The sequence below is a fragment of the Ptychodera flava genome (genome assembly GCF_041260155.1).
Source record: "Ptychodera flava strain L36383 chromosome 3 unlocalized genomic scaffold, AS_Pfla_20210202 Scaffold_25__1_contigs__length_14229661_pilon, whole genome shotgun sequence".
NCBI lineage: Eukaryota > Metazoa > Hemichordata > Enteropneusta > Ptychoderidae > Ptychodera > Ptychodera flava.
Window position 1 is genome coordinate 9420518 of NW_027248279.1, and position 15930 is coordinate 9436447.

General features: G+C 37.2%; 1 non-coding gene across 1 annotated transcript; it reads right to left on the minus strand.

Moving 5' to 3' along the window:
- Window positions 1-14765: 14765 nt before the first annotated feature.
- Window positions 14766-14838, minus strand: Trnar-acg (transfer RNA arginine (anticodon ACG)). Its single transcript has one exon. It is a non-coding gene; the product is annotated as a tRNA-Arg (tRNA).
- Between the last annotated feature and the right edge of the window lie 1092 nt (window positions 14839-15930).

Genomic DNA, 15930 nt, shown 5'->3' on the forward strand with positions numbered 1-15930 from the left:
TTACTTCCCCATCAGCCAAGTCAGTAAAAAGCAGTATTGAGGCCAAACATGACGTATTTTCACCCACTTGGCTTGGTATGTTATAGCATCTTTAGTCCAAAAAAATCAAGTTTACACCAAACACCTCTCAAAACTGAACATTTCCCCAGTCCCTGAACGGTTCAGTTCAGACAGGCTTTACTATATTTACATTGTGCTCACAAAATTCAACTCTGTACATGTGTTACTCACAAAAAACATAATTTACTGGGCTATGTCCTTAAATAACATAGGCTTTGGTATCTCAGAGATTAGTCCGTACTTCTATTTTATCATGTACTTTTAATCGTATTGAAATGGGTATAGTGAGTGTGCTGTACTTACTTAAAACATACAATCTAGCATGCGGAGCTTCAGGAGCAGGATTTTCCCCCTGCCAGCAATCATAATGGCCATCCTCACTGAGAGATGGGATGTTACCATCAACTTAAAGAAGGTGTAAGGATCTGTGGTCTCAACTGAGTATTCATTTTCTGCGCCAGCAATAAATGTACAGATTCCATCGTCATAACACTGTGCAATATTAGTCCAGGTAGCACCGTCGTCACGACTTCTTCCCAAAATATTGATGGACGTCCACTAGTACTCCAGGTAACAGTACAGTTAAATGATGCAGATACTCCTGGATTTACATACCCTGTGTCTGTCGGTCCATCTACTACAGTGTTCTGTGAGCTACATTCCTGCAAAACTAAATTTCAATAAGGCTATTTTAGAACTGTCAGTGTAAAATTACAAACTTCCTAAAATTTATTCGTATGTTTTAAAATGATCTTCCTTAAGTTTCCAAGTTCCATTGGGATTAGCTGTGGGTCCATAGCTGTGGTGTTTTCAGACGGGATTTCTGCCTTTTACGTGCTGGTTTTGACTTTTAGGTCTGGTGGGCAGGGTTAAAATGTAAAAGTCAAACCAGCCTGTAAAGGCAGAAATCCCATCCAAAAACACCACAGCTATGAACCCACAGCTATATGGGGATATTAAGATAGCATAAATGGTTTTAAGTACAAGCTTATCTATATTGCACTTGTCAAGTATGCTGCCACAGAATAATACCAAGTCAAAATCCATGGTGCAGGCTGTACCATTATTTTTAGGGGTAACAGACAGTTGTGAGGGGCTGAATACAAGTGATAATGGAAGATTAGGACTAGCAGTAATGCGCTGGTGGCAGTAGTTGTGTTTTTAATTGTATATCTTTTTGGAGGATTGAAAAAAGACCATAGGACAGTTTGTTTCTTTCAAATTACTGCAAGAATACCACTATCGATGAAGTGATATTTATTTCTGAAAATGTGAAAGACACATTCACTCCATGCAAATTTCATTGTCTTGTATGTCTTTTGCCGTTCATTCTACAAACAACATTTTCAGTCAAGCAGAGCCCCCTTTTGCCAGGAATAATACCTCGTCAAAATACACGGTGATATCCTCCCTAATTAGCGTAACAGAAAGAAAGGTTGCCTTACTTCATGTAGACTTTGCGACCACTCAACCTCAATCTATCAGTACCTACCTGCACAAGAACATCCATGCTCTGTGGCATGAATGTGTTGGTATATGAAGATTTCGAGACTAAGTCTCAAATCACCTGACCATGGTCATAGTACGCCTTGGTGACCGTTAGCTCTGCATGGCAGGGCTGTGTGTTACCGGCATATACGGCCTTCCACAAGGCCGTATAACGCCGGTAACACACGGCCCTGCCACGCAGAGCTACGTGACCGTAGTCTGATGTACTTTATAAATACATAAACTTGGATTTTATGGTAAAACCATGTATGCGGGACACAGGCAGGCGACAAAATAGCCTGAATCGAATCTACAACCTGGTCCAATATTAATATGGCTAAAAAAATCTGCAATCATAATGGCTAAACAAGAACATCGAGCGAGCCCGAACTTTAACAGAAGTCTGGTGTGCAATCTATGGCCGTCAACTTGGCGTGTGTGGTAGTTTCATCATAAAAGCACGTTTACTTAAAATTATGTGTTGATTTCTAATGTAAATGATAAAGATAATTATCATGTTGCTGTCTTCGATCAACAGGAGCAAAATTATCCGCCATTGCATTGCGGAAACGGCATCAGAAGCACACACCCCAGGCCGATTGGCCTAACGTTAAAAAATTTGAAACTTACCTGTCGACCAGGTGATTAAAATATCGCTGTATACACTGATATTTTCCTTGCAACCATTTCTGATACTTGTTTTCAAAATCAATATAAATAACCCTTTACAGGAAACGCGATCTCCTTTAAATATGGACCAAAAGCTGACAAAATACAACGAAAAATTTGAAATCGTTACGTTAGCTGTCACACCGAACATGTGTTGCTCCTACGATATAGTGGCAGCAAATTCCCATGGTGCAATATTTGTTGGGCCACTCCCACACCTCCATATATGGTGCACTTGAAGGGCTTCGGCGGTTAATTTATACATGGTCGTTGTAAATACAATATGCCCTAAGTTGGTACAGCAAAAAAAACTTGAAAGCTTCAGAGACTATTGTTTACACACACAAGCACAGTAATTTAATTTTTCCAAATGCTTCTTTGGACTCAAGGTTTGTGGAAATGCTTCGCGACATAGATACATGTAAGTCTCTCTGTATGTAAACAGTACTGCCGGATTCGATCCATATCTCGCAACCTGTTTGGCGCCATACGCTGTCTCCTAGCAATTTGAAAGGTCAGTTATCAAAACATAATGGTTCTCCGTATTATAAAAATAAAGATTCTGAACGTCACGTGACATAGGAGTGATATCATCACTCTTAGTAAATTTTCAACAGTGCTGCGAACAACCAAGGAACGAATAATAGTTTGTCGTTTTCCTGATCGACAAGTTGATCAAACTGATTTGTCAAGTTTTATTTACAGACTGGAGTTTGAGATATTGCATATATCATGCATGTGCACGCAAGGGTGTAACAATTTGTCGAAAGCCGCTTGTACCTGTGAGGCTTTTTGCCACGTGGGGCAAGACGTTACTGGTAATAATAACGTGGTATTAATAAATTTAATCACGAATATTGTTGATGAAAATAATATTTATGCCATTATTGTATACATGTACTTAAACAGAAGACCCAACTACCTTGGAATTAAGATTATGTTCAGAATTTAGGCCAAGTCGCGCGGTAACAACGGACTGATGTCATTCAATGACGAAATATCATGAACTCTTCACTTTACTTCATAAAATCCATACGTGGAGTATATTGTGAAAATGTGTCGATTACTACCCTAAATAAATCCAAGTAACTAGGCAGCTATTTGACAAGACAATAAATTCCTAGCGATATCAAAACATTGAGCAAAGATATATTGTAAAATAGGCTCTTTACCAAGTCAGAAATATAATAGCCTAAATTTGTGAATGGGTTCATGAAATGACCGTTAATATACAGGTTAATTCAAACCTAGACTGAGCGTTCCTACTCCCTGGAATAACACCAATAATGCTTGCACTGATGAATACGTGTAATTTTGAGTCATTGAGAATAAATCGGACAATCTTGTGAAATAAACGGGAATTTTAACTTTTTGCTTCAATTTGTTCCCTATACGTTTTCTTTGCAGTTGCTGGCACATGGGGGCGCCCATCTATTCATAACAGTGGACGGTACGCAGTTCGTACGCAATATGACTGGCCTTCTAGCAATAGAAGCGAGACTTCTACCATGTACATTAATACCGTTTTTCAAATAACTTGTTCGAACCGGGAAAAATATACCAGACCAGAGATTATCAACCGACTGGCAAAATCAAAATCAACTGACACAAAAGTAATTCCTCATGGCAAAATATTACAACACGTAATTGTATATCCATGCAACAAGCACTATAAACATAAACTGCGTCAGCCCATACATGGCATAGCAGTATTCAACTTGATGATGATAACTAATGGCATTTCATAATAACATATATAATATCAAAGGCATTGCACAGACAGTCGGAAGGTTTTTAATAATAAATATAAATGCTCAGTTAATGCGAGTAGTCGAAAAGTATTTGAAATTTATCGGTGATCATTTTCGTTTGGTTGGTTTTTTGAATTTCGGGAAATAAAAGGAACAGAAAATGAATAACAGAAAATAAATAAAAACAGTGGCTAGATGAAACTCTGTTGTTTTCCGAAGCTTTTTCTCCTGGGAAGAAATATATATGTCTGTGTGAATGCAAAGCTCGCCAAGAAGGACGAGTAATCGTACCGGCAATTGTGAATCTGCAATATTAACTGATGGATGTTTAATACAGGTCTTACCTCCTTATCTGCAATCCAAGTTCAGCAATTTCGAAACCTCAATAAGACAGCAGGAGTTCAGAAATCTGTATAAGTCTCCTGGCTTCACGGGCACAGTATTATAGACTTTGTGTCGTTGCTGTATATTGAAATGACTCATCCACTGTCTACGTTGATAGCTGTAATTAAGCGTCATTATTCATGTTATTCCCCGTCAATTCACACCGTGACAGAACAAAATACTTGTTGGGGGGGGGGGGGGGGGGTAATTAGATTCTCGCTCTAACTTGAACCCACGCTCGATTAACACCTCATAATGAAATTACCATGCACAGCTTCGTGTAAAAAATAGGCTGCACTCACAAACGATAATTAACCGGACGAGGAGTTGACGTGAATAATATATAATTTTTCAGGTCCAAAAAATCCAAATACAATTCATCGAATAAAATTTATATATTTTATCGAGTTGTATGTTTCGACTGGCAATCTCCGCTCAACTAGTACTTTTCATTTGATACCGGCGCATGGCGAATATGGAATCAGAAATATAGCCGGCGAGCCTTTCCTGTTTGTTCGCGTACTCTGTGAAATTTGCTGCCATCTGAAGCTCGCAACGCTAGAACTGTTGGCTAATTAGGCTTTAGATTGGTGCCCAATCGCTTGGCTTTTCTCGGCGGCAGTTACTAGCTGGCCATGCGTTCACCCAACTGTCTACACAAAGCCTACCTCTAATCATGAATGTAAAAAAAAATACATCCACGCTCTAACGCTATTGTTTGTTTCTTGGAGCAAGTCTTTACAGGGATTGAAAACCCATCTTACTCAGTACTACCATGGATGTTAAAAAAATACTTTCTATTTTCCTTTCTTATTAGTGTAAAAGGGACTGAGAGGTACATGTAGCACGTGTTCGCTTTAATAATAATAATATAATAATAATAATAATAATAAATAATAATATCAACAATAATTCGTGCCTGTGGATTTATCAATGAGGGGCTAGAGGTCTGGGATTCTTTCTTAAGTTTTACTGGTAGGAAAAAACATTGTTGCAGTTGCTTAAAATTTTTATGATTAAGTCATTACCAGGCTAGCATAAATTAACGTTACAACAAGATACGAGGAAATATGCTTCGCTCATATTTCAACTTCCCTCTCAACTTTTAAACTCATGCTTCTCCCAAAAGTCTCATAACCTTCTACTTACAAATATTTGGACGCGTCATATGTAGAAGTCTCTTTCATTCAGATGTGAACGGGTTTCAATGATGATGACTGCGCCAATTGCTGTTTTCTTTGTTTGCAAATCTGCCGTGCATTATGACGTAAGTTCTTAATTCCATGCATTGAGCTAAATGGCGCGAAAATGGCATTATAGTGATCTTCCCATTTAGCTATTGGCTCCCTGCCAAGATATATTACAAGATATTGAGGTCACTAGGACGAATTCGGAGTGACAAACATAAGTACTTGTATAAAATTAAGACAGTGGTTTACTCTACCCTAATATTGGGCAGAGCAACCATAGACCGTCCTTTTGTAGAGTCTATGGAGTAACTGTGACTGAGACAGTGTTGTATCCACGTCTACTTCTATGTTGAGTCGTTGGACAGGGACTGTCAGATTTAAGATAACACTCTCACACTGTACATGTTCACACTGAGTAAAACTGGAAATGTTTTACGGTGTTCACAGGGTCTATTGAAACGCTTCTAAAAGCTTTCGGGTCAAAATACTGGCATAGAAATTTCTCATGGACTTTCTTTAGAGAATGCTCAGTTTCTTCAGCCTGGGGCAGTGAATTAATAGGGGGGGGGGGTCACCCTCTTTAAGACTTTGGCGATGGGGGCATGTTTTTGAAATGCTCAATGCGGGGGGGGGGGGGGGGAGGCGTGTGATTTTGAATTAACATCATAACCGCCACGAATTGTATTATTCATGTTCGTTTTCGGCGCTCCCCTCGTGCGCGTAACTTTAATATATCGGAGATACATATCTGTCATATATTTGCATGTTTGCAAATTTAAAGTCTGTTCTGCAAAGCATACTAATCATTATGAAATCTGCATCCTTTACAAAGCATGACAAAACCTGATCCTTTAGGCTGTTTTTCCTACGAGTACTCAGCATGAGTAAGCGCATCACATGCGCCCACAACACATTGATACAGTGGCCTATTTTAACAAAAAGCAGATTTTGTCATCATAATGTGCGCCATGGTTGGTGGTTGGTTGGTTGATACAAATCCCTCCTGTTATGTAGGAGCACCCTCTGATGAGGTAAATAAAAGGTTATCAGTATTGCTCAAAGTGCGCATGCGTAGGACGTGACATGCAAATAAGTAGCGCCTGGAAATATCTTCAACTTTGCAAATGACTTCCATGTGGTTTGGTGAAATGAAGTGAGAAGCGTCCAGTATGAATACACTGAATAGGAGCATATCTTTGTTGGATGATTTGAGGGAGCCAATGAGTGTTGGGTAATTGTTAGCAGCAAGGATATCCATAAAAGTGGAAAATATTTATCTCTCAAGTGGTTCATATGGGTACAATGGCACACTAAATGTAGCCTATCTTCTGCTCCATCTCCACAAAGTTTGCAGGTTGAATCGACTTGATGATGGTTTGGTTTAAACGGTGAAATTAAAGGTCCTCTCACGGTGCACAACGGATTCAGCTACAACATTTCAAGCTAGCTCTTCCAGGCCTTTTCAGGTGTAACTGGAACAAGCAAAAGCCCCATTTTCTTTGCTTTTCAGTGTCCATTCTTTTGTTAAATAAAGATATGATTGTAGTTTTGTTAATACAACTGGTATTGACAATTTCCTTCATAAAGTTTCTGAACCTGTCATTAAACAGTAACAGGAAAAACACGGAGTTAAACTTAGTTCTCCTTTAAGAGAGAAGACCTATAATTTCTGATACTACAAAGTCTCCGTTATTTTTTGTTCTGTAATATCAAATTTTCCTTTGTAGAGGTCTACCATGATGGTGAATGGGTTAAAGGTATATCCCAATGCCTAGTGTTACTAGCTTGTTGACATAGTATACTATACCGTAGGCTGGCTAAAGGGCAATATTGTACTGTGGAAAACAACACCGCTTCTTTCTCCCAATCCATGCAACTGACAGCTACTAAATTTACTTGAATAGCTTTGACACATGTTACTATGTAGTTTTGTTTGGCAAAAAATGCTAATGTCTGTCAGATGAAAAGGAATATGCCATCGCAAGGTTTTTGTGAGCAAAAGACGATTTATTCTGCTTTTGCTTCGTTATACCCTAGGTATAGTGCCAGATAGTGGTAGCTTCATGGTTTTCCATAGATCTCAAACTGCCGTCGATAGTTGCGGGATCTTCTTATTTCAACTGTCCCAACGAAAAGGTTTAAGGCACTGTGGAGGGACGGTGTTCAAGGTCACCAGTAGGAATGTACAATGCGACCAATACCAGTGACAAAATACAGTGTTACGAGCTTGCCAGGATTCGAACCTGGAATCTTCTGATCCGTAGTCAGACGCGTTATCCGTTGCGCCACAACCCGCTTTCTTGACGACACTAGTATCAAATTTGTTATTTATATACCATAATTTCGTTAAATACTAAATCAGTACTGAATTAGTATGTGACGTTTGACGACAGAAACTTTCGAATGTCAGTGTATCACTATAAACCGACTGTCGACTTTCAAACCGTAATATACCCGCTTGGCTTTGACGAGAGTTCGTCAGGGTTATTTCACCAGTGCTAAACTGCCTGAAGGCGGGAAAGCAGCGGTCCCATATGGTTGACCAGACCGAAAATAAGAGTATACGCACAAAGTTACGGGGTCAATGTACTTTGAACTTTTATGAAAGCCCAACCGCGTGTATTGTTAGTCCGTCATTTTAAAAAACAAAAGCGAGTATTGTGCTTTAAGGATACGTTCGAGGGCGCTTTAACATTAGTTTGGTATGGGGATTTGTCTTCAATGTTGTGAAGGTCAAATTACACAGGAAGAAGCTCTCAACGCTTTAAAGTCAATGGCCAAAAACAAGTCACCAGGTTCTGATGGCCTTTCAGTGGAATTCTATAAATGCTTCTGGCATATTTTAGGGTCTGACCTAATTGAAACATTTAACGCTTGCTTTAATTCAGGGGAATTGACGAATGGCCAGAAACTTGGTTTAGTTTCTTTGCTCTATAAAAAGGGAGATAGGGCAGACTTAAACAATTGGAGACCAATAAGTCTCTTCAATGTAGACTATAAGATTCTTGCAAAAGTAATTGCTAATAGGGTGCGGAAGGTAATTGGCAAAATATGTAGCCTAGATCAGTGTGGATACATCCCGGGCGAGAGATAGGTGATAATATTGTCTTTACTAGAGATATTATTAAATTATGCTAATTTTACTGATAAACCTCTTATTGTCATAAGTCTTGACCAAACAAAAGCTTTTGACAGGTTAAACAGAGATTTTCTTTTTCAAGTCCTTGACAAATTCAACTTTGGCACTGACTTTATCAAGTGGATAAAAATTCTTTATAATAATACTACTTGCAAAATTAAGTGTAATGGCTTTCTTTCTCGCAATATTCATCTTCATAAGGGTGTGAGACAAGGGTGCCCCTTATCACCGTTACTGTATATTATGGCAGCAGAAGTGCTAGCTGAAAATATTCGTAAAGATGACAGCATATCAGGATTCATACTACCAGACAAACAAGAGAAAAAATTAAGAGTTTTGCAGATGATACGACTCTTTACTGAGAAATTTGAAAAGCATTACTCAGTCGTTGAAAATGTTCAACAAATATGAAAAAGCAACAGGTGCAAAGCTGAACAAAAAGAAATCCAAAGGTTTATGGGCTGGGAGTTTTAAAAACCGCACTGATCAGTGGAAGGGATCGATTTTTCAAACAAGGTTTTACAGATCTTGGGAGTTGGGTTTGGAAACAGTAACACATCTAGAGAAAACTGGAAAACTTTGATGGAAAATTTACGAATTGTCTTAAGATCTGGAATACTAGAAATCTGTCTTTTAAAGGCAGGGCAATTGTAGCTAATATGCTGGCTGCATCAAAATTATGGTACCTGGCATCATTTGATCACGTACCTAAGGAAATTATTAATGAAGCAAATAGTAAATTATGGAAATTTACTTGGAGAGGCAAACGAGAAGTTATAAAAAGGGGCATTTTCATTCAAAGATATGATTACTGTGGCAAAAAAGTTGTCGACATTGAAGAAAAAATTAATGCACTCCAATTAAAGTGGCTTATGAAATCATTTGAAAAAAATCCAGATAAAGGGACCCCTAAATGGGCTAGCTGATGAAAGTATTTCATAGCGAATTTTGACAATAAACTGAATAGTGATTATCGCTATCTCCATCTCAATTTCAAAGTCGACAACAACCGAATTCCAATCATGGTGTATGGGGATATGTTGAATATCTGGAAGTCACTTAGACTTACAAGAGTGAATCTACCAACATCAAAACAGAATCTTCTTAGAGAAGTTCTGTGGTATAATGACAATATTAAGAATGAAGGAAGTGTCCTCTTTTATGAAAAATGGTCAAAGAGTAGAATTTTAAGGCTTAAAGACATCTGGAATGATGACAGAAATGACTGGCTTCAACCATGGGAAATAATTGCAAAAATTAGAGGAGGTACAATTAGACATGTGCAAGAGGAAATCAAGACAGAGTATGAAACACTCCTCCATGCTATTCCAGATTCCTGGAAACAAATCATCACTTCAAACATCCAAATGAAGAAAACTATGATATTTTAGACTTAGAGAATTATGGTCTGACAAAAAGTGATGTCAAAACCAAGTCACTTTATTGGAAATTAGTTGATAAGAAATGGCATGCAGTCAGAGGTCAGATTGGTCAAAAATGGGCTGAGAATCTAAGTCTCACTGACAGTTACAAAGCTACTCTATTCAGCCGTCTTAATTCAACAGGAATTGTCAGCAATTCAGTAAATGATTTAAATTGGAAGATTTTCCATCGAGGCCTAGTCACAGGAAGCTTGGCCAAAACTTTCAATTTAAGTGATGGGAAATGTCATATTTGTGGCCAAGAAGAAACACAGGAACACATCTTATTTGAGTGTAAATATGTTAAAGAAATCTGGCAGAAATGTATTTGTTTCTTTGTCAGAAACACATCTTTGATAATAATATCAATATCAAAAGATTAGCAATTGCAGGAATCGAAAATGATAATAATACAAACATCTGACATTATTTACTGTAATTATTTCCTTTGTAAAATATACAGTTTGGAATATTCGAAATTCGGTACTCTTGATGGGATTAAAGTTTCCCTTCAATCCTATGTCATGCAATTGAATGTTATCTCTCCTCATGGATGAATACATTGTATTTCACTTATAAGATGACGAACAAAACTGAGGATTTATCACAAAGTTTCAAGCCTTGTAAGACTTGAAGGAGAAGAATGCATCCTGAATGCATTCATATGATGATCTTTGTAATTATTGTTGTTTTTAGCTACTATAGACTATAGTCTATAGAAGCTATTGGGATGGGTATCCGTCCGGCGTCCGTCGTCAGTCTGTATGTATGTATGTATGTATGTATGTATGTATGTATGTATGTATGTATGTATGTATGTATGTCCGTTTGTGAGGCGTCCGTCCACTCAAATATCTTGAGAACCGCAGTACTTACTGATTTGATATTTGTTGTGTAGATGAAAAATATGATTTTGAGAAACTATTTTTTTAATTTTTTGATATTATTGAAAATAGGCAAATTAATGCCAAAAAAGGTGTTTTTGGTAAAAAATCTTCTTCTTCATAACCGCTGGTCAGACAGCTTTGTTATTTGGTATACAGGTCCCTAGGGATAACCCAACTTAGATTTGTTCAAATTGTGATGAAATATGCAAATGTGTATTTTTAAGGAATTTTTTTGTCATTTTTGGTCAAAGTTTGACTTACATTGTATGTAATTCTTGTACTGTATAACCCTATCAATCCACCCAGGAAAAAATAATTAATATGATTTTAAATAATTGAATTAATTAGGAAATCATCAAAGCCAAAATAATTTTAGTGTGGAATTATCAGAAAGTTCAACTTTTTTTGGTAGTTCATAGTGAATTGAGGATTAAAACATGTAAAGGCAACTTTCCTGAATCCCAACGTTGATATATTCTGAACCACCATTTATGTTATCTAAAAGAAATTGCTCATAATAGTTTGTCATGATAGGGTGGTCAAATAAATAGAGATAGAGAAAGTTCTAATTTCAATTTATGGTTGACTTGGTAAGGATAAAGTAAGATTACTTTTTGAGAAAAAAATAGAGTGGTCAATTAAAAGAGTGGTCAAAGTGATAGAGTTTTTATGGTAAAGCTGGGCTGTAAGATTCCTCGTGCTATTTATAGCAATTATGCAATCTGTGTAAACAGTGCAATGAAAGTGTAACATGATTCCTTATAATGCTTTTGATGACCTTGAACTTCTTAAGTTTCAAACATTTGTCTCTTCAGTGTGCTTTCTCTGAGTATGTACAGTCTCAACTTATTCAACAGAACTTACTTACAATGTTAATTTGAAAGTTAAAATGTGCTTGGTTAATAGGATGAAAATACTGATATTAAAAGATAAGCAGCTTAAGATTCTTTATAACCTGACAGATATGCTGTTTTTTTATGACGTAAATCTTGATTTAAGCAAGTCTTGTTTACTTTAATTAGAATGTAATTGACTCTCGTTTATTTGCTGTTATAGACTAATATAGTCTGATGAAATATGCAGATCTGTATTTTTACAGAATTTTTTTCCATTTTTGGTCAGGCCATGCTGAAATGAGCTATCAAAGATATCCACCTTCTTCATCAATACATGTGTCACAAAAGGTTATTCTCTACATAACACAGCAGAGCTCTGTCAACTGTTGAGTCGCTTGTTTTTTCAAAACCGCTGGTCAGACAGCTTTAATATTTGGTTTACATGTCCCTAGGATGACCTTAGTGAGATAATTTCATACAGTCAGGAAATACTTAATTTTGTATCCATGTCTATAGTAGCTTCAGGGACTTTGGCCCTATGTTTTTTGTCTCCAGACAAGACGCATTGTAATTTTAATGCATTCACAGTTATGTAGATTTGTTTTATTTGTGACTATGTGGAAATAAATTTATCTTTTCAAAAAAAAAGATTTGTCTTCAATGATAATGACTTCACACATTTGTAAGATGAAAAACAGAGTTGATATATGGGGTTAACTTTCAAATCTGGTGAGACTTGAAGGAAAAGGAACGAACTCGAACTCATTGTGAAGGTAGTTCATCAACTTTGTCCAATGAAGTAACCAACTAGTCACTGACAATGTGGCTAATGACAACGATTTGAGTGTTGTCTGTTTGTTTGTTTGTTCGGTTTTCTAGTCACTGCACAGTGAATGGTCGTTTTTTTTAGATACCACTGTACATTTACGAATTGAAATCTGTGCCTATGTGCAACATTTTCGCAGGATTTGATTTTCTATTAAGCCGCGGTCCCTTCATTACGGGACTACGGTGGCTCAATATATTGAACATTGTATGTAAGGTTGTTGGAAACACTTTTAGGGAAGCACAATTGTAATCAACCATACCCTGCAATGGACTCTATCTAGTAATAAATGATTGATACAAAATCGACCATTTGCGAGAACATGTTTGGCAGAAACGTAAAATTTACTTCGCCGATCGATAAACTCATCCTGAAGATCAAAACTTTTATTGAAAGCAGAGATAAAAATAATCAGATCAATATGTTTAGCCAGTAATTGCCGCCACAAGTAAAACTCACCGGCTACAGTAAAATTGGGTTCGTGCAGTGCAAATTAACAATGCAAATTAACAATGCAAATTCTTAACATTCTAGTCATTTTCTCTAAATTGTCATACTTATTTCAGGAACGGTCATATGCCATGGTATGGGAACAGTAGCTGCTGACGATTCTACAAGATACGGCATGCACAAGCAATGGCACACGGTACAATCGTCCATGAGCAGCGATCTTGGCTATTATCTTTGAAACTGTCCAAACTTTAGGACATATCTCATCACAAATGGAGGTAAATGAAGTCGGTCAACGTAGGTAATATTATAGTGATAACACCTGGTGTTGAGTTGCACAATTCTTTTGAAATATATAAACTTTAATACGATACATATTCCAAGCCCAAACCCTGAGGTAATTTATTCAAGAAAAACCAACCAGAGAAAAGTATTAAGCTAAGTAGGTATTTAGAAAATTGGACTCAAAAGTTGTGCCTGTACTCTGATATTGACAATCTTTTTTTATCAATATAGTTATGAGGGATTATTCTTTGAACATTTTCATGCATAACATGCTAAAGCAACTTTGAGAATTAAAAATTGGTGAGGGACACCAAGATATTGAACGTATCAGTTCAATCTAAGATTATACAACCACTATTGTTTTACTTAGTTTTGAAATTTCCTTATCACGAATTCTAATCAGAATTAGAGAAAACAAAAAATCGCGATGAATATGTTTATAATCATAATAGCCAATAGAGATAGGATGCCAGATCAAAGTCATTGAAGTTTGAGTTTTATAAACTTTAGCCAAAAATATTGGATACTTTATATCACACACATAAACTGTATCATTGTTAAGTTATAGCTTAGTTTTCACAATGACCAGGACGTATACGTATATATCGGATACGTACGTATAATGATTGCTACTTTCGCTGTTGTTTGATAGTTAAATGCAACAAATATCCAAAAATATGTAAATTTATGCAAATTACAAAACTCCTAGCAAAGCTAACTTATGCCTCCCTTTGGTCCTCCCTACTGTCCTGGTTTGCATACACAATATTATTTGACATGTTTCTCCTGAAACATACAGTGTCATTACTCGTCGGCTTCTTGTGGCATTATTTGTCACGTGATATGTTACCTTTTAACTTTTGATTTGATAAGCAAGTGTAGAAACCTTTCATCTGACTTCTTTGAATTTGAAAACAACCCTGGACATGCGCCGTCCTTCGTTTCTGTATAAACAAGGGCATACGTCACATGGAAATATGTTACCATTTAAACGTGATTCAAGTAAACGTGACCAAGGTATCTAACCTACAGCCAATAATGTGATAGCACTTACACTGTAAGCTGGTCAATTCTTGTCCATGACCTATGTAGTATTGAACACTGTGAGTCGATCTGTGATAATAGCATTATTTATTTCAGAAGTTTCGTGTGGGAAGATGATCATCAGATGATAGGAAAGTGAACACAACATTCTAAACTGTGTGAAGAAAATAAACGTGAATTCGTACTGAAACATTGGGTTTTCCAACTTATTCCTGATTGCCTGAACCTTCCTGTTGGGATGATTGAGATAGACCTTGAAAGCTTTCTGAAATCGGTGACTCCATGTAATTTCATTGGAGAAATATTGAGATTTTTGTCAAAACGGTGAGCGTTTTCGAGCTTGCCAGGATTCGAACTTGGAATCTTCTGATCCGTAGTCAGACGCGTTATCCGTTGCGCCACAAGCCCGCTTACCAACTGTCACAAGAAAGCGGTATAATTTTTGAATACGGTACCACAGTGACATGCATGGAGGCGTGACAAGAGACAGCTACATGGGATTTCAAAGTGTTAGTTAGAGTTGTAAAAGCGCCATGGTACAAATCTTACCCCTTTAGAATTAGTATTGAAATTCATGAAATTTCAGCGTTGAGTGTAATATGTATTAAGGATTTGTGGTCCGCATCACATCATAAACGTCGTAGTCTTCTAAACTTTGCAAGTTAATGCTTTATCGCACAAGTGTTTGTAGCAGTATTTACCAGAGGTATTGACCGGTCTAATGGACCGTCTAATGTTATCGTTATTGACAGAAATTGTTGTCTGGACTGGGATTGTAAATAAAACAATGATGCGACGAGGCTGATACGTCTCATATCAACATCTAAGGGAGAAAAACGATAAGTGTTCGTTTCAAAGCAGTATGTAGCATGGGGAAAGATTTTCAGACTTTCAAATATTTACAATACTTTTCAAGTCTACCACTTCTTCAGGGTCGTTTTGAGGCTCCTGAGACTTATTTTTACGTCTTCCTTGTAGAATAGGGAAAATAATTTTCTCACATTCCTGGCCGCTGGGAGTGCGGGATCGACAGTGCCATGACCTACACTCTCAGAAATCGTCCCACACTCTGCAGTAAATATTACACAAGCTCTGATTGGATGATAAACAGTCTGTTTTGTTCCACGCGCAAAATGTTATCCAATGACACGACGAGTAGCACACGGACCAGAACTACAAAGTAAGCATGTTAAAGTACAGCGTCAGGCGACAGAGTTGTCACGACTTTTGATAATATTTTGTGGTCATGTGAGAAAAAGAATCTCACACACCAAGGACCTGGGATCATATTTCTCACACTCGTTGGGGATATTTTGTCTCACACTCGCCTGCGGCTCGTGTGAGACAAAATATCCCCAACTCGTGTGAGAAATCTGATCCCAGGTCCTTTGGGGCGTGAGATTCTATTATTCTCTCTTATAAGTACACAGAGGTGCATTGACGGTATTGTCAAATGCACGATGACCTCTGATGTTTTCTTGATTTCAAAATAATTATTTG